General features: G+C 42.9%; 1 long non-coding RNA gene and 1 pseudogene across 3 annotated transcripts in view; both read right to left on the minus strand.

The window, feature by feature from the left end:
• The window catches only part of LOC137625981 (uncharacterized), a 229,231-nt gene that overhangs the window by 58,845 nt on the left and 151,262 nt on the right, over positions 1-19,124 (minus strand). For all 3 annotated transcript variants that reach the window (XR_011040953.1, XR_011040954.1, XR_011040955.1), the window contains exon 2: positions 1,498-1,655. This is a non-coding gene — a long non-coding RNA (uncharacterized lncRNA). The remainder of the gene's footprint in view (positions 1-1,497; positions 1,656-19,124) is intronic.
• Positions 4,216-18,708, minus strand: LOC137626009 (zinc finger MYM-type protein 1-like; annotated as a pseudogene).

The raw sequence follows: 19,124 nt of genomic DNA on the forward strand, positions 1-19,124 counted from the left end.
TTTGTAATTGCCATATTGTGAAGTCCATATATATTTGTGGATGTCCTTGTGCTGGAAAAGAGTTCATCCAATAACAAGATTGTTTGCTGAACAAAAACTTATAAAATGGGCTCAAATTTTTATTTGTAACTTTTCCAAGTCCCTCAACACTCATTACATTCTCTATGCCTTGATCAATCTTTCCAACTTTAGCACTGAAGTCACCAATCACAATTTTCATATCTCTCTCTGGGATCTTATCTATTACACTTTGCAGTTCTTCATAATATTCATCTTTTATTTCTTCATTGTATTCTTCTTTCATTTCTTCAGGGGCATCATTTTTTTGGGCATAGCAAACAATAATAATCATAATGCACTGCTTTGGATTGAACTTTTCTAGTAACAATCTGCTATTTACAGCTCTCCACTCAGTTAATGCCTTTTCTGTTCTCGGTGTCATCATCCTTCCTACCCCCTCTCTTCCAATTCCATCAGTTCTTCCTGAATATATATATATATATATATATATATATATATATATATATATATATATATATATATATATATATATATATATAATGCCTTGTTCTAACATTTCCTTACCAATTCCCTTACAACGCGTTTCACTTAGGGCCAAGATAATACAAATTATCCTTCATAAATTCATTCTCCACTTGCTATTCATGGTTCTAACATTCCAATTAACAATTTTCAATTTTTCTTTAGTATTTATAAACCGGGTGATTCTTAGCACCCGTCTAACCCCATGACAGGGGGCCATTCTGTCATTTTCGCCTTCCATAGACTGACTAAATCCATAGAGGATTCATTGGCTGCATTCATCAAAGGATAGCCAGTTCCTTCTGATGCGCAGTGCCAAAGGCAAGTGACCCCTGCCAGTACATACTAATTCTAGCAAGATCATCCGCCAGCCATCGAGGGTATAAGCCTTAGAGACAACTAGTCTATCACCTTAACCCCAATCAGTCACTCTGCTGCCAGTGACTTCCAGATTTAGGGGGCATTTCCTTCACCCAAAGCTCTCGTTATTTCACCAGGCTGCTCATCCGCTTATATTATACATACACACACACACACACACACACACACATATATATATATATATATATATATATATATATATATATATATATACAGTATATATAAAACTTCCTCATTCCTTTTTCCTGAGGTTAAACTAACTAGTTTAGCTTTTCGATCTCGTGAAATTAAAGCTCTGTTAGAGGACCTTTATGCTTATGGAGATGTAGACCCATATGGTATTTTTCCTGTTTTTATAAGACTGCAGATTTCTTAGCTCCAAAGTTATCTGTTATTTTGCATAAGTTAGCAAGAAAAGGAGCTTTTGGGACTTGTTGGAGAATTGATAATGTTACTCCCCCATGTAAATGTGTAAAATGGGAACTAGCAATAACGAGGACATTGAGAAGGAAGAGCAAAATCAGAAGAAGAGATGGTTAATGCTATAAAAAACTGTGGCTCCGTTGTGCTTACCTGTAATGATAAGTACTTTTAGTACTGTATTAGATATTCTCTCTTCATCGTCGCTTTTTGCTAGTCTGGGACGTAATGACGAATTCGTTTTATAAGTAGGTACTTAATTTGCTGACCTCTCAACATTCTTACTCTCTAACGACAAGTATCATCGTAAACTGCAAGGAACAAAAGGGAATTAACACAAACAAATGAGCATCGAGTATAGATTTACAAAAGAATCTTATACCTTTACTGGATATAATCTATTAATAGTTGTACTCTTCATCAAATACTTTTTACAAAATATAATTATGTATATATATATATATATATATATATATATATATATATATATATATATATATATATATATATATATATATAAAACAGTTCTTATATTTACTTACATAATGAAAGGCATAAAAAAACAGCTTTTACATTATGTTGTGATTCCTTATAAGTCCCTTACATTATGATATACTGTATATATATATATATATATATATATATATATATATATATATATATATATTTATATATATATATTTATATATATATATATAGCTAATTGGTAGTTTGTTACTTGGCATTCAATTAATGATATATTTTGCACATTTAGTCACTGTCTATACAAGCTTGCCGACCAGGGTTCGATTCCCGGCCGGTCACAAGCTCTTGTCTTTGTGTGATTTCGCCTGGGGCTCTGATCCCGAGGTCGTTAAGAGAATCCAGACATTAATGTATCAAAAATATATATGGCTTATTTGAATATGAAAAACACGTCTAAATGTGCAAAATTTATCATATATATATATATATATATATATATATATATATATATATATATATATATATATATATATATATATATATACACATACTGTATATGCATATATATACACATATATACAGTATATATACAGTATATATACATATATATATATATACACATATATATACATATATATATACACATATATATATATACATATATATATACATATATATATACATATATATATATATATATATATATATATATATATATATATATATATCTGTGTGTATGAATTCGTAATGTCCTAAGGCAGTCACTTTAACATAATTCAAACCTCTTTGTCACCACCAAATAGCTACAGTGGTCCGGGTACGTTGCGTTCTGCATCTATGATGACTAAGAATATACAGTTATGCGGAAAAATAAACGGAATTCACCGTTTTTGTTTACTCTGTAGAATTCTACGCATTGCCAACGCTTGTTAGGTTTATTTCTTACATTTACATTCTATTGTTGGTAATTTTTACCATCATCTATGTAAGTTTTCACAGTTTTGTATGGCTGCTTTCGAACGATTCTGACTTCAATAATTTCAAAAACCACTAATTTTAGACTAACAATAATTGGAGTCATATGAAATATATGAATGCATGCAATGCTAATGAGGGTAGGTCCAGATTATTAGAGATATCTGACATCCCATCATAATATGAAGAAAGACCAGGATGGCAATGGGACTAGTTTCCCTCCCTCGTTATATATACACATCTGTCCAAGGATGTACCAGCCTTCGAAAACCTTAGATAAACCAAGTACGTACTAAGTTCAGGCATATTAGCTATGCCGTTACCAAAGGTTAATTTTTTTTTTTTTTTTTTTTTGGGGGGGGGGGCTGGAGCCCTACAAGCTTGATATATTTGATGTGACTATTAGATGATAACTTGGTAGATGAGCAGGAGTGAAAAAATGCAGTATTGCGTGTGTATTACATACCTTTATATATCTAGCATATTACACGTGATATCATGATGAAACTATTCTCTGCACATATAATTTCACGTATTCTTACAGAAAAGCAAAACTGTTTATTATTTATATTGTTATATGCTAAGCTACAACCCTAGTTGGAAAAGCAGGATGCTATACGCTTAGAGGCTCCAACAGGGAAAAATAGCCCAGTGAGGGAAGGAAACAAGGAAAATAAAATATTTTAAGAACAGTAATATTAAAATGAAAATTTCCTATATAAACTATAATAACTAACAAAACAAGAGGAAGAGAAATAAGATAGAATAGCGTGCCCGAGTGTACCTTCAAGTAAGAGAACTCTAACCCAAGACAGTGGAAGAGCATGGTACAGAGGCTATGGCACTAGCCAAAACTTAGGGAACAATGGTTTAATTTTGGAATGTCCTTCTCCTAGAAGAGCTGCTTATCTTAGGTAAAGTCTCTTCTACCCTAACCAAGAGGAAAATGGCCACTGAACAATTAAAGTCCAGTAGTTAACCCCTTGGGTGAAGAAGAATTGTTTGGTTATCTCAAATTTGTCAGGTGTAGGAGGACAGGAGAGAATATGTAAAGAATAGACCAGACTATTCGGTATATGTGTAGGCAAAGGGAAAATGAACTGTAACTAGACAGAAGGTTCCAATGTAGTACTGTCTGGCCAGTCAAAGGACCCAATATCTCTCTAGCGTTGGTATCTCAACGGGTGGCTGGTCCCCTGGTCAACCTACTACCATTTAAAAAGATAAAATAATACAGAGCTATTCCTGTCATAAAAAATAGATATAAAAACAAAAATAAATCACACTGATTACATGAAGTATATTGCATCTTCATCTATTAGCGTGCCTTTTTCCCATTCGTATGGGGTAACACGATTGCCTTCTTTTTTTGAAGGACTTTTGGTTTTGGCTTTGGGGTGGACCGTAGTCCCGATCGGCAGGCAGGCTTGATTAAATTAGAAATAAACGCCCTGAGTTTGACAGACAAGATCTTGGGATTGCTGCAAATCTATCCACTACCCCCATCAAAATGAAGGGAGTCCACTACAGTTTTCCCAACAGAAATGGTGCCTTGACTGGTCTATCGTCCCTGACTCATTGATGGCCTAGTAAGTTTGGACCAATTTCAAGACAGGAAAAGATCCCTCACATTTGGCATTAAAGACAGGGAAAGTTAAAGCCAAATGCATTAAATTTCAATGTGGGGAAACCTTCCTTCATTGACTCCAGTTCAATCAACTCATCAGAAATAGATTTCACGTCCTCCTGTAGTGTTCATCTGAGCAATAAGTAGTTCTGCATGGAGGCTTTCCCTTTCAATTGAGTATTGGTCAGCAAGGTATTGCAAATCGTTTTCACTTCAGAAATTTGGAGATGAGGGGTGGCAAACAGCTACACCAAGGAGGATACTTTTTGGTTCATTAAATCTTTGTCTTAATTCACTGAATACTGTCAAAAATAGGGATATACAGACACCTTTTACAGTAGTCCTTTGGGTCCTCAACCCTTTCAAAGGCGTCTCGTTGGCCTGTGTTTTCGATTACAAAGGATTCCAACAGACATGAAGATGGTTTCTTTTTCCTTGAAGGCTGGCGGAAAGTTGAAGTTGTTTCTTTCAGTAGCAAAACCAATTTATTTTTGCCAAAGGGTGTTAAAATAGTAGTCTGTTGTTCTTTTGTCACTTATAATTTCAATTGCTACTTATGCTATGTTAAGTGCTGCAGCAAGTTCCATATTCTCATTTTCCCATGTCTTTGATAGTGAAATTGTAATATCAAATACTTCAGAAAGGGTAATCAAAAGAAAGAATGTATCAACTGAATTTAAAGTTCGTAGAAATACATTAGCTAAGGCTTTTTCTTCCCCAGATCTTCCATGGTTAGACAAATCTTCTAGAGTAACCATCAAAATCTCATAGCATTGTGATATTAACTTTGGGGCCTTATGGTTGTATTCCCATTGTGTTGACACACTTTAGGAAGTTTCAGAACTGACAATTTTTTGTCTTTCTGGAAGTCTATGAATATATCACAGCACAAATCAATCAGAGCTGAAATCAAGTTGAAAAATTCTGCTACTTCTGGCAGGCAGCCAGCTGTGTGTGTTATGACTAACTGGAATCTGTGTGCAAAACATGGTACATAAAAGCATGGATTCTTCACATTCTCTTGGATATGTGCCTGTACACCACTGATTTTGCCACTCATTACAAATGAGGTATGGTAGCACTGTGCTATTAGTTTATTAATATTCAGGCTAAGCTTACGGAGCTTCTCTAACAACGCATTAGCTACAAAAGTAGCATCAAGATTCCTGAAAGAAATTAATCCTATGAACCTCTCATTAACTGTTTCGTCTATGACATACCTAATGCAGACACAGAGCTGCTCCGTAACACTAACATCTCTAGTCTCATCAGATTACTGCAAACAAGGGTGATGACTTGGCTTCTTTGGCTATGTCATCAAGCACAGAATTGGGTATAGCTTTGAGAAGATAATTCTGACTTAACCCAGATGTATACTGATATTTAATGGTATCTTTTTTTCAGGTCAAAATCTCTGACTCTCTGCTTATCAAGTCAACAATTTCCAGTAAGGCACCTTTATTTAATATAATTTCACTTTCCTCATGCTCCTGAATGGTATGTTTGTTTTAGCAATTATAGTAACAATGTTCAATAGTGTCTTGAAATATCCTCTATTTTGAAGAACCTGCTGTTTACATTCGCTATCAAGTTGTTTATGAAAATCACCATGCAACTGTGAAATGTTGAGGCTGAGCCATTTTTCCATAGCAATAATATGATATGTGCCTTTTCATGCATCTTCTTCCAGTTACCGAAACCTTCGTTGGTAGATGCTATTTCTCTGTGCCCAATATTAGCATCAAAGAGTCTGCATTCAAAGCATTCACAGAGTATTCAAGCCACTCATACCTACCATACCAATCACATTGAAAAGACCTAGTCTGAGAACAAAGCTGTACTTTTGGATTACACGAAGTAAGCACCTGTTAACACATGGAAATTTTAAAATATCGTCAAACTGCTCTTCACTGGTTTTAATGATATTTGTAAATCATTCAGTTAGCTTAGCTGCTTGTGTATTTACTAAAGAAATATCTCTTAGTGACTTTTCTTGGGTATTTGATATAGATGGTAAATTGCTAATATCTGAGGTTTGCATGCTGATTAGGGATAATGTAAGTTTCTATGGGATGTGTTGGGTCAGTGTTTTTTGGGGGGCTGGAACTTTACTTTGGGGGATCAGCCCCAAAAGCCCCCTTTGATGATGCCACTGCCTATTATAATAATCTTCAATACAAAAAATTCCTGATAAAACATAACAGTTAACATGTTCTTATTCTAAAACTAAACTTGGCCCAAATAAAAAAAATCCTATTTTTTGGGCTCAGGCCATGTCGTCCTGATGGAGGGTTCCTATAAGTAGCTTCCCAAGGGATATTTGACTACAGTGATATTCCCAAAGAATTTACCTTTAGGTCTCCAGAATTCTAACTCCTGGCGCAAATATCCTTAAAATTTCTCCTAAGGATATCGCATAAATCAGGGGACGTATATCTTGATACGACACATAGCAATCTTCACCCCGAATAGCGTTTTCGCTTCAAGGGGGAAAGTGGCAAAATTTGAAGGAGAGCCGATATCAAGGTTACCCTTCCTCCCTTACTACTTTGAGTATCCAGATGGCGCTGTACGTTGCCGCCATGTTTATTCCTATAAATGTAGCAGCATCGCTCGGTGATTTTCCCTGCTATCTCTCTCGTTACGCTTTGGTTTTTCGCGGATATCATGCAGTCTCCAGCCTCTTCTGCCTCTGGAGAGTTGAGTATGTGATCTTTACATTGTATAAATTTTAGCTCCTGCCTGGCAGTGAAATTAAGTTAAATTAATTGATGGAGCTTTGCCTTAATCGGAGGCGCCATGGGCGCTGTCGTTCATAACGCATGAGTTATTTAGTTAGCCTGAACGACTTTCCCGGTATTAATAGCATGAATATTGCGAAGCTATTCAGTCTTCATTGCTAGGAAGTTATTCATATTATGCCGATTGTAATCTTGATAGTTTCGGCAATTTAGGTAACCGAACCTTGCTCGTGCTAGGCTTCCTAGCCTATGCCTTTTAGTTTACTTTCATGCATGATATAATAGACATCTCAGTGTAATAACAATTAAAAATGAAGCTATTTAGGCAAAGGCAATTTATACGTGTAAAATATTTTGACTGCATATATATCCCTTTTCCTCTGCGATCGTATATGAGAGTTTCGACGATTAAGGTAGTCGAATCTCACCTGCCCCTAGGCTTTCATACATGTTCCCGGTTTACCCTCGTGTTGCATCCTCGTCCCTTTAGTACTTAAGTCCCAAGAAGACAGGTTGGTAATTCACGTACTTTATTCTAGTATATCAAATACAAGTAAGCAGACCCATGCTTCTGCTGGCGTCACCGTTCGTGGATGGCGGGGGAGACAACAACAACAACTCAAAGGTTCAACACAGTAGAATGAGAGAGTAGTGTTTCTCAATACATTACACCTCGTGTGTCGTTTTATCAGTTCAGGCGGATATAGATATCTCCTAGAATTATCATATGAAACGATACTCGTCTCCAGTGGAGATTTAAGGGTAATCTCTTCTTCCCTTGAGTGCAGCCTTAGGCTACAACTCTAGCCTAGTCTTGCCATCGAGTAGACACTCCGGCTTGATTGGGCTAGCATTTTCTGTCTCTTCCCTTGGCCGGCAGATAGCAGGCTTTCGGTTTTGGTCAGAACCTCAGAGTATATAGTCTTTTACCGGCGGGCAGGGTGAATAGTCATTCCCCTGCCGGACTAGCTGCCGGCATAGGAGGCTAGACCTCCCTAGGCCGCACTTGAAGTGGTTTTATGATATCGCCACCTTCTCCCTGCGGTCTAGAAGACTAGTCCTGTGGTCTCAGACCCTAGGCTGAAAAATAGACATTCTTCTGACGCCTATTATGGCGCCGGCACTAGAACTCTGTTTCTCCTTTGTTAAGAGGAGGCGGCAAGACTGCCGCCATTCTCTTAACTATATTGGAAGACCCTAGGTTGGAGAATAGATATTCTCTTGCCGCCTAGGATGGCGCCGATATTGAAACAGAGTTTCTTAGGGGTGTGGTAGGTCCGGCAACCCTGCCGGCTCCTTCCACACCTCATATAGGACCCTTTTCCCTACCCCCTCTGTCCTTTGGTGATGTCCTAGCCATCGCAACCCTTTGGCCGTCGTCCTACAATTTCACCGCTTGCCGGCGGGTTGTGGGGCCAGCCGGGGCTCCTACATGCAGCTGCTTAGTTGCTCAGCCTTCCCTTATGGAGGCAAGGGTCCGGCAGAAGCTGTGCCGGCTGGGCCGGCTGCCGGTGGGAGACCCCTATATTGTAGAGTGTTCTTCAGTCCTCGCTTGGACTGCCATCCACATACCAGTGACCGGCAATGGTTTGTGTTTGGATGGAAGCTTGAATGATACATTCTCCCCTTCCATTTGAACCCTCATTCTGGAGGAAGGCAGTAAGTCTGAGTACTTACACCCTTATATATTGTTAATACACATTTAATAAGGTACCCTTCACTCCTCACTCCCTCTCTATCGGCTAGTGCCACCGGGTACTAACCTAGCCGGCAGATGCTGACTGGGTCGATGCTGCCGGCCACTACCTCGGCTGGCAAGGCGCCGGCTGGACCGGTGTGCCAGCATTACTCCAAACAGTGAGACACCGGCTGGACTGTGCCGCCAGGTGCTATCCTAGCCGGCAACATGCCAGCTAAAACTACTGTATATGATTATACAGTAACCAGTATATTTGCAGTATAGATCATACTGCAGACAGAAAACTATAGTATAAATTATACAGTAGTTATTTTCCAACATACCCTTGCACAGTCTATTGTTGAGACCAATTATATATGGAAAGAAAAGATTTCTTTCAACATACTGATAGATGATCAGTTACTATTTACCCACATTATTAAACCTTTAGGAGGTCAGTGTTAAGTTACACTTATCTATCCTTACGGGTTAGAATTCTTCCACTGGGTTTCCTGAATACGAAAACTCTAGGTTTTAATTATGAGGGAGGTCGCAGCAATTGGCTGGACAGGAAACACAAGTATGTGTCTTTTCTGTTTCTTTTCTAGCTTGTCTATCCTAAGCTATATGCAAGAATATATGCAAAAATATTAATAAACGGATTTTGAGCGAAGCGAAAAATCTATTTTTGGGTGAGATGGCCATGTCGTCCTGATGGAAGTTCCTATAGGGTAGCTTCCTAGGGTATATTACAACTACGGCGATATTCTCAGAGAATTTACCTTAAGGTACCCAGAATTCTAACTCCTGGAGCGAATATCCCTAATGAAAGTACCAGGGATATCGCGAAATATCAGAGGAGGTATTCTTGACACGCCACATGGCAATCTGCACCCCGAACAGAGATAACACTTCGAAGGGGTCAATTGGCAAGAAAATGAAAACGAGAAAGAAAAAGGAGAGCCGTTCGCAAGGCTCTCTCTTCTCCCGTTTCGTAAGCGTGCATTGCGCCGATCCTGGCGCCATCTGTATTCCTTGTAGCAATACACGAGGTGCTACAGATACTGTATGTAGGGAGGGGACCTACAGCTCTTTCATAGAAAGGGAAGGGCGGGTCCATCAGGACGACATGGCCATCTCACCCAAAAATAGATTTTTCGCTTCGCTCAAAATCCGTTTTTTGGGCTCAAGCCATGTCGTCCTGATGGAAGTATACCAGAGCATTACTGTATCTGTGGATTCTAAGAACGTGCCGTACTCCCCGGAGGTATTTCCCCGGTCGACTAGACCTAGAGACCTAAGATGTTACCGTTATACATCTTTTCAACTAACCATAAACCATGTTAGAGCTTCCTGCCCCCTACAGGGAAGAGTCCTACTAGACTCTGGAAAAGTCTCGAAGAGTACATATACCTATGTATGAATACCAGGCAAGCCAATATAGTGGTCTCACCCTATATTAAGTAAAGCATAGTTTGTAAAGAACCACTGTGTCAATATGAAATATCGACCAGTTCTCCGCTCAATACTTGTATTGGACAAAGGTTTATATCTGCGTAGGAGGAAACTTGTAAATCCGCCACCGTCCCCTTATGGGATGGAGTCCTCCCGCTAAGGGAAAGCATAAACCAATGCAACATCAGCTTGCATAAAGGAACAATCTATTAGAATTATCCCAGATAAATATACATAGAATGAATGCTCAATTATTACCAATAAATTGACACAGGTGAAGGAGACGCAAGGTTCTCAAGAACAAGTTTATTTACAGACAATAAATAGACAGGTTAACAACAATTATAAATATATATATAAGAGGAGGATAACCAAAAATTTAAGCACAAGTATGATAGTAAACAGAAACTTGTTTATCTGAAAGAAAAAACATTAGTGCCACTTTTAACATACCGAGATATCAAAGTCATAAAAGTCTGTATTACTAATCAGTCACATTAGCGTTAGAAACGCTCGGCACACATGTCTGCACTTATGCTAGGTTCACCTTTGGAAGTGGAACAGTCAACGTGGGCACTCGGTGCCCTCACACTTAGTTTGTAGAACAGTATGTAACTACACACTCACCCTGGAATTAATCGTCCCAATTAAAACCACTGTTCCTCGCAGAGTTAAACAGCAGGGTTAACGACGCAACCCACTGCTACCACAGATCTCTTTAGTTGCTCCACTTGCTTCGCATAGTGATGAAAGAACACTCTGGAAGACTTCCAGCCAGTGTATGAACGAAGATGTTCAAAATCCATACAATTAAAGAAATTTAAGGATGAGGCAACTTTCCTCGGATCGTGACCTGCGGGTGTACTGTCAGGATCCGCTCTGCGAATAAAATATGTGATTTTCGCCCTGAGTTGTTTCAGTGATAAATTTGAGCCTGATGTTTCTCCCCTGAATAGTTGACCACCCTTGAAGTCTGAAGTTCTACGAAGATAGACCTTTAGGCATTCTACTGGACATAGAGATGCATCTTCTTTCAGAGGGCAGATTCTCCAGGGACCCCACCTGTTGGTGGGTAACTCGTTCTTGGCGAGAAACGTAGGATCCGGAAACAGGTTCAGCTCTCCCCCATCCAGGAACTGAACACGACCTTCCTCTCTCGAGAGGGCTACAATCTCACTAACCCTGGCCCCGGACGCGAGTGCAAATAGGAAAATAACTTTTTGGGTCAAATCCTTTAACGCACACTCCTCATTGTTCAACAGTGAAGCGAAATGAAGAACTTTATCTAAAGACCATGAAATGGGCTTTGGAGGTGCTGAAGGTCTGAGCCTAGCGCAGGCTTTCGGAACTTTATTAAAGATCTCGTTAGCGAGGTCGACCTGGAAGGCATATAGAATGGGTCTTGTCAAAGCAGACTTACACGTTGAAATCGTGTTAGCTGCCAACCCTTGACCATGGAGGTGGATGAAGAAAGATAAGCAGAAGTCCGTCGAGATCTCCTGCGGATTCTTCGCCTTGACAAAGGCCACCCATTTTCTCCAAGATGACTCATATTGCCTTCTAGTAGATTTGCACTTATATTCCTCTAGGAAGTCTATGCTGGCTTTCGAAATCCCGCTGGGTCAGAACTGGATCTGGTAGCGGTAGAAACTTCAGCTGTAGTTCCAATGCCAGGGGGAACCACACGCTGTTCGGCCACTTGTGGGCCACTATTGCCGCTACTCCCTTGAAGGATCTCAGTTTGTTGAGGACCCTCAACAGAAGGTTGTGAGGAGGGAACAGATAAATCCTGGACCATCTGTTCCAGTCGAGGGACATCGCGTCCACTGCTTCCGCCAAGGGATCCTCGTACGGGGACACGTACAGGGGCAACTTCTTGTTGTCTTTCGTCGCAAAGAGGTCTATCTGCAGTTCTGGGACTTGACTCAAGATGAAGGAGAACGATCCTGCGTCTAGGGACCATTCCGACTCTATCGGTGTGAACCTGGATAGAGCGTCCGCTGTCACATTGCGGACTCCTTGAAGGTGAACTGCCGACAGGTACCACTTCTTCTTTTCCGCCAATCGGAAGATGGCCAACATCACCTGGTTGAGAGGTGGCGACCTTGATCCTTGTCGATTCAAGCATCTCACAACTACCTCGCTGTCCAGCACCAACCTTATGTGGATCGAGTGACGCGGGGAGACTTTCTTTAAAGTAAGGAGCACTGCCATAGCTTCTAGAAAGTTTATGTGAAAGGTCTTGAATAGATTGGACCAAGTCCCTTGGGCCTTTTTCCGATGAGAGTGACCTCCCCACCCTTCCTTCGAGGCGTCTGTGTGAATCGTCACCGACGGGGGAGGTGGCTGAAGAAGTACCGACTTCTTTAGATGTCTGGCTTGGGACCAAGGCCTGAGAAGAGTACGTAGACGAAGCGGAACTGGTCTTCTCAGATCTCTTCGCGCGTTTGATGCATAACTTCTCCAAACTCCGGTTGCATCCTTTAGCTGTGCTCTTAGCACCGGGTCTGTTACCGAAGCAAACTGGAGAGAACCCAGTACTCTCTCCTGTTCGCGTCTTGATATCCTTTCGGAATCTAGAAGTCTCTTGACAGAACCAGCTATCTCCTTCCTTTTCTTCGCCGGGATGGAGAATTGGTGTGACATAAGGTCCCAGTGGATTCCCAACCACTGGAACTTTTGAGATGGAGAAAGTCGAGACTTTTTTCTGTTGATCTTGAAGCCTAGATACTCTAGAAACTGGATCACCTGCAGGGAAGCTTGCAAGCATTCTGTCTTGGATGCTGCCCACACCAGCCAGTCGTCCAGGTAGGCTACCACCTGAATTCCCTTTAGGCGTAATTGTTTGAGAGCTACGCTCGCAAGCTTCGTGAAGATCCTTGGGGCTATATTTAGCCCGAATGGCATGGCTCTGAAGGCGTATAGTCTTCGTTGTAGCTTTAACCCTAGGTAGGGGGAGAGTCGACGGTTGATTGGAACGTGCCAATAGGCATCTGACAAGTCTATGGAGACGGTATATGCCCTCTTGGGCAGTAAGGTCCTTATGTGTTGCAGTGTTAGCATCTTGAACTTGCAGTTCACTATGAACTTGTTGAGTGGCGACAATTCCAGAATGACTCTGAGTTTTTCCGAGTCTTTCTTGGGAACACAAAACAGCCTCCCTTGGAATTTGATGGACTTTACCCTTCGGATCACTTTTTTCTCCAACAGTTCTTGGATGTACTCCTCCAGAACGGGGGTGGAGTGTTGGAAAAACTGAGGGCATGGGGGTGGAGTGCTGTACCAGCTCCAGCCCAGTCCATTCTTGAGTAGGCTGTGGGCCCAGGGATCGAAGGTCCACCGATCCCGAAAACTTTGAAGTCTCCCTCCTACCGGTATCATCTCACTTGGACTGCTGTCCTGAGGTCTTGCCTCCCTGACCGCGCCCACCCCTGAATCCCCTTCCCCTTGAGGGGCGCCTAGACGAGCCTCTGGCTGCTCCTCTAGGCTTTGCTCGAAAGGAAGTTGACTGCCCTTCGAACGTTGGGTTGAATGCCGGGGACTGTGTCGACACAGCCTGGGGTACCCACTGGAATGTGGTCGGGGTTTGTGCCACCATCTGGGGCACTGAAGGCATCGGCAATTGCTGTTGCTGCCTAAATGGCTTGGCTGGCCGAGACGGTAGCCTAGTCCTCTTAGTCTTCCTCTTTGGTTGGGGACCCTCATCCGGGGAAGACTTTCTCTTGATAGACAGGCCCCACTTCTGGAGAAGGTTTCTATTCTCCGTGGCGGCCTTATCAACAACCTCCTTGACCGATTCGCTAGGGAAAAGGTCTTTGCCCCAAATGTTGGAGGAGATTAGTTTCCTTGGCTCGTGCCTCACCGTAGCCGAGATGAACACGAACTCCCTACAAGCTCTCCTCGCCCTGACGAAGCTGTAAAGATCCTTCGTAACTGTGGCCAGATGAGTCTTGGCCACTACCATGAACATCTCATGGACCTTGGGGTCACTTGCCATCGTCTCAAGAGTGGTCTGAAGAGACATTGAGGCAGCCAGTCTTTCTTTTGTCTCGAGCTCTCTCCGCAAAAGAAAGTCAGACAGCTTAGGGAGGTTCTCACCGAGCTGACGTCCGGCAATATCAGCCTCCAACTTCCCGACTGAGAAGGTAAGATGGACGTCCTTCCAGTCCTTGTGGTCCATAGGTAGGGCCAGCGACAAGGGTTTACACTCCTCCAAGGAGGGGCAAGGCTTGCCAGCCTCGACTGCTTTTAACACAGCCGCAAACCCTTTCTGCAAAAAGGGGAAGGCTCTAGCAGGAGAGGACACAAAGGAAGGGAGCTTCTTACTCAATGCAGCCACCTTTGAGTTCGTGAAGCCCCTCTCTTTCATCGAAGATGAAAGCAAAGCTTGAGCCTTAGCATGGTCCATCACTATGACCTCCTTCGGCTCTGTCTCCTCCTTTGAAGCTGGTTCCTTCCTCAACCGGACATAACAGTCCGGATATGACCCTTTGCTGGGCCAGAATTCCACCTCCTCTAGGGGAACTGAACCCAACTTATCCGACATGACGATCTTTCCGATCGTCATCGGCATGTGCTCAGCATATCTCCACGGGTTAGCATCTGAGCACAAAGGAAGGTCTTTCACGTTGAGCCTTTTCTGGGGCCCACATGATGCTGCAAGCTTCTGCATCTGCAGTTCCATTGCAGCCGCCTTCTCATTATTCTCCTTCTGCATTTGTTGGATCATCCCAACAATGGAGGAGAGGGCCTGTCCCAGCTCTACTGGGAGAGCAGACGATGTTGAAGGGATAGGTTCAGGGATCTGAACCGGAGCAGCCGACACCTCGTCGGCCTCTTCCTCTACAATGTCTGGGGCTTGATCTTCATCCTGGCCTTCTGCCAGGAGGTCTTCCTCCAGACGCTCGGACACGTCTGACATCCTGTCGTCCAACTGGATGTCTTGCAAGGCGACCGCGACTTCAGCATCCACCGGGATCTGAACTAGGGGGATCTCCTCTTGAGGCTGGGGAATCACTGCATCAGCTGATGCCCTGGGTAAAAGGTAAGCCCTCATCTTTTCACTTGGAAGATAAGGTCCAGAGATGTTCTTCTGGAAGCCCCTTACCCAGGTTCGAAGCTTCTCCCTTGCTATATCCCTTGATTCCGCCGTCCTAGGGGAATCAAAAGCCTCAGTAATCAGGTTAGAGCACACGGTACATACCTGAGGGTCCCAATACCGGAGATCACCCTTGGAGACAGGGCATGCTGCGTGCCTCCTACATAACTCATGTCCGCAGAAGTTCTTACTGCGGACGTTGCAGAAAACACTTCCGCACTTCGGATGGTCCTCCTGTAAAGAGAAGAAATTTCCATGAGTATCAAGTGAACTACGTATCACTGGATATGCAGTTTACCATAACAAAACAGACAGGAAAGACACACACTTGTGTTTCCCGCACAGCATATTGTTGCAGCCTTCCAGATAATAAAATCGTATGGTTAATCTGTCCTAGAGTAACCAATGAAAAATTTCCAAAGGAAACAGGTGTAGCTCACACCTAAGGTATGATTTTAAAATACCGGATAATAGACAAGAAAGAACTCACTTTCTTATCTGTAAGGCAACACCAAAGGGCTGCGCAAGACAACACAAAAGTGTTAGAAAACACAGTGTTGTACCAATACTATACTATAGTTTTCTCCCTACAGTATATGCTATACTGAAGAATACTGGTACATTATAGAAGGTAATGTGCCGGCCGGCACACACCATAACTAGCTTTAAAGTATACTACTTAACAGCTATAAGGCGGCAGAACGCTGGTTCAAATGCATGTGCCGGCCGGCAACAGCCAATGTCGGCCGGCAACAGCCAATGTCGGCCGGCAACTACACAAGGTAGCACCCGGCTGCCGGCCACCGCTCGTAGCGACCGGCAGACAAAGGCGTGACAAAAGCCGGCCGGCAAAGGTAAACAACCGATGCCGGCCAGCAGCAAAAGAACCAGAGAACTCCGACTGCCCGGCTGCCGGCCACATAGGCCGGCAGCCGGCTCGGGTACAGCACTAGAAGAAAACAGAATGGATGCCAGGATAAGAGAGTGTACTACCTCAAAGCCCGGCAATCCGAAAGAGTGCATATAAGGAAGGGAAGAATCTAATTCAGGCTTCCTGACCAATGCCATCTGGCTCTACAGACAGACATGGATGAGGGACCAAGGGAGGTCCGGGCAGCACTCAAAGCAGAAGATCTTTGCCGGCCGGCACACTCTACCGGCCGGCAAGGGACTGAGTCAATTCCACATCCTAACCTATACTAGGTCCAGATGTAGAATGACGTACAGTACTGTAACGGCTAGGCCATTACAGAGAAAGAGGGGGAAGGGACAAAGAGGGTCCTACCAACCTTGCTTTAGTAAAGAATCACCCGCAGCCAAGAAAACTCATCTTAGCCTAAGGGAGATCCAAGGAGGGAGGCCAGCAATACTTGCCAACCCCCACTGAACCAAAGCAAGGAAGGTGTTGCTACTCCAAGGGAAAGGATCTTATCCTCCCACCGAGAACAGCAACAAGGACTAGTCTGCTAGATCACAAGAAGAAGGAATCATCTCGTACAGAAACCTTCGGGAGTGACCTAAGGAGGCTAAGCCTCCTATGTCTGCGTCAGACTAGCGAGGGAGTCTCAACCCCAAGCCAGACAAACACAGACTCAGATTAAAAACTCTGATGTTCTGCCCCTCTCTGAAGCCAGACTTACTGGAACAGGAAGGTACAGTAACACCCCAATATAGTTGTATCGAAAGTTAATTCAGATAAACCACTAGGGTGAAGCCCAAGGCTTAAATAGAGGGAAAGGGATTGCATACCTTCTCCGAAGAAAAGAAAGCAACCGGGGAGTATGAGAAAGTATACTAAGGCTCCATAGGCAACTTAGCCTAGGCGCCAAGAGAATCGATTACCTAAATCACCGAAACTCACTCGTATACTATCTTGGAAATAATCAATATAATCTTAAATGTATAAAACTGCCTAAAGCTTCAATAAAATTTTAAAACACTCGGAAATCCAAAAATCATGCAGGAAAGTACTAGGGCCAAACGACTAGGCTACATGGTCTAGCGTAGGCCAGAAGTGGCGAATACTTCGCCAAAACAAATAATACTAAAAGCACGAATAAGGAAATCCTATGTAACGCTAAACAGCTAAAATTATTAAAGCAAAACAGCCGGGAACGTCGCTCTGGCTAACTAAAACTCATACCTAGCGTCCAGGACGCCTCCGGAAGGCAACGGCTCTTGTAACAAAGATTATTACTATTAATCACTTTAAAAATTACCAAGAGCCTACATCTATAGATAAAAGAAATAATACTCAACTTATCAGAGGCAGACGAAGTTGGAGAAAGCATATTAAAGCGATTAAATCCAAGATTTTGCGAGAAACACAGGAAAAAACACCGAGTTGTTAAGCTACGCAAAAAGGAATACAGATGGCGCCAGGATCAGCGCAATGCACGCTTACGAAACGGGAGAAGAGAGAGCCTTGCGAACGGCTCTCCTTTTTCTTTCTCGTTTTCGTTTTCTTGCCAATTGACCCCTTCGAAGTGTTATCTCTGTTCGGGGTGCAGATTGCCATGTGGCGTGTCAAGAATACCTCCTCTGATATTTCGCGATATCCCTGGTACTTTCATTAGGGATATTCGCTCCAGGAGTTAGAATTCTGGGTACCTTAAGGTAAATTCTCTGGGAATATCGCCGTAGTTGTAATATACCCTAGGAAGCTACCCTATAGGAACTTCCATCAGGACGACATGGCTTGAGCCCAAAAATAATATTTTATAGTTTGTCAGGTGAGATGAACTACCGCATACTCATTTATTTTTTCCCCTCTTTACAGGAGGACCCCAAGTGCCTTAGAGTCTTTTGCAACGTGAGGAGCAAGGACTTCTGTGGCCATGAAGAGTGCAGATCTCATTCTCTCTGCTCCATCTCCAAGGGACATCTGAAGTACTGGGACCCCCAGGACTGCAACGTGTGCAAGGCCTTGGTCAAAGGATGCAGCACGAAGTAAGCTGCGCAGATGGGTTCGTGGCTTTCAAAAGAATGCCACGGGACCTTACCTTCCGAGTGAACGGATGCGCGCTTGTCTGTTCCCTAAGGCGGGGACGGATGCTGTCATACCCCAGCCTCAACCTGAGATCCCTTGCGTTCAGATTTCCCTAGATACGGACGTCTCTGACGCGATGAAGGACATCCACCTAGATGAGAGGATGTTGGAGGTGTCTGAGGACACTGAGAAAGACCTTCTAGTGGAAGGTCTAGAAGAGGAGTCTACCCTGGCTCCCGAGACTGAAGAGGATGACGTCGAATCAGAGTCCGTTTCGTCGGTTCCGGCCCCAGAACCATTACCCTCTACGTCGTCTGCTCCTCCATCAGATGACATGAGTAAAGCTTTGGCCAGTCTCATGGCTATGATGGAGAATCTTCGTAAGCAGAACGAAGAAAGGGACGCTGAATTGAAGAGAAGGATGGACCATCTCGCAACGTCCCGTGGGTCTCAGGGAAGACTCAACGTGAAAAATCTTCCACCTTGCTCCGATGTGAACCCTTGGAGGCATGCAGAATACATGCCGATTACCAACGGGAAGATATTCATATCAGAAAAGCTGGGGGCTGTCCTTATAGAGGAAGTCGACTTCTGGCCCAGCTTCAAGTCTTACCCAGACTTCTTTGTCCGCTTGAAGGCAAAGCCTACATCCAAGGAGGAGACAGAACCAAAGGAGGTCATAGTTCTTGACCATGAAAAAGCTCTGGCTCTGTTGTCAAGTAGCCTGAAAGGCAAGGGTTTCACTAACTCAA

Source organism: Palaemon carinicauda, chromosome 33 (genome assembly GCF_036898095.1).
Source record: "Palaemon carinicauda isolate YSFRI2023 chromosome 33, ASM3689809v2, whole genome shotgun sequence".
NCBI lineage: Eukaryota > Metazoa > Arthropoda > Malacostraca > Decapoda > Palaemonidae > Palaemon > Palaemon carinicauda.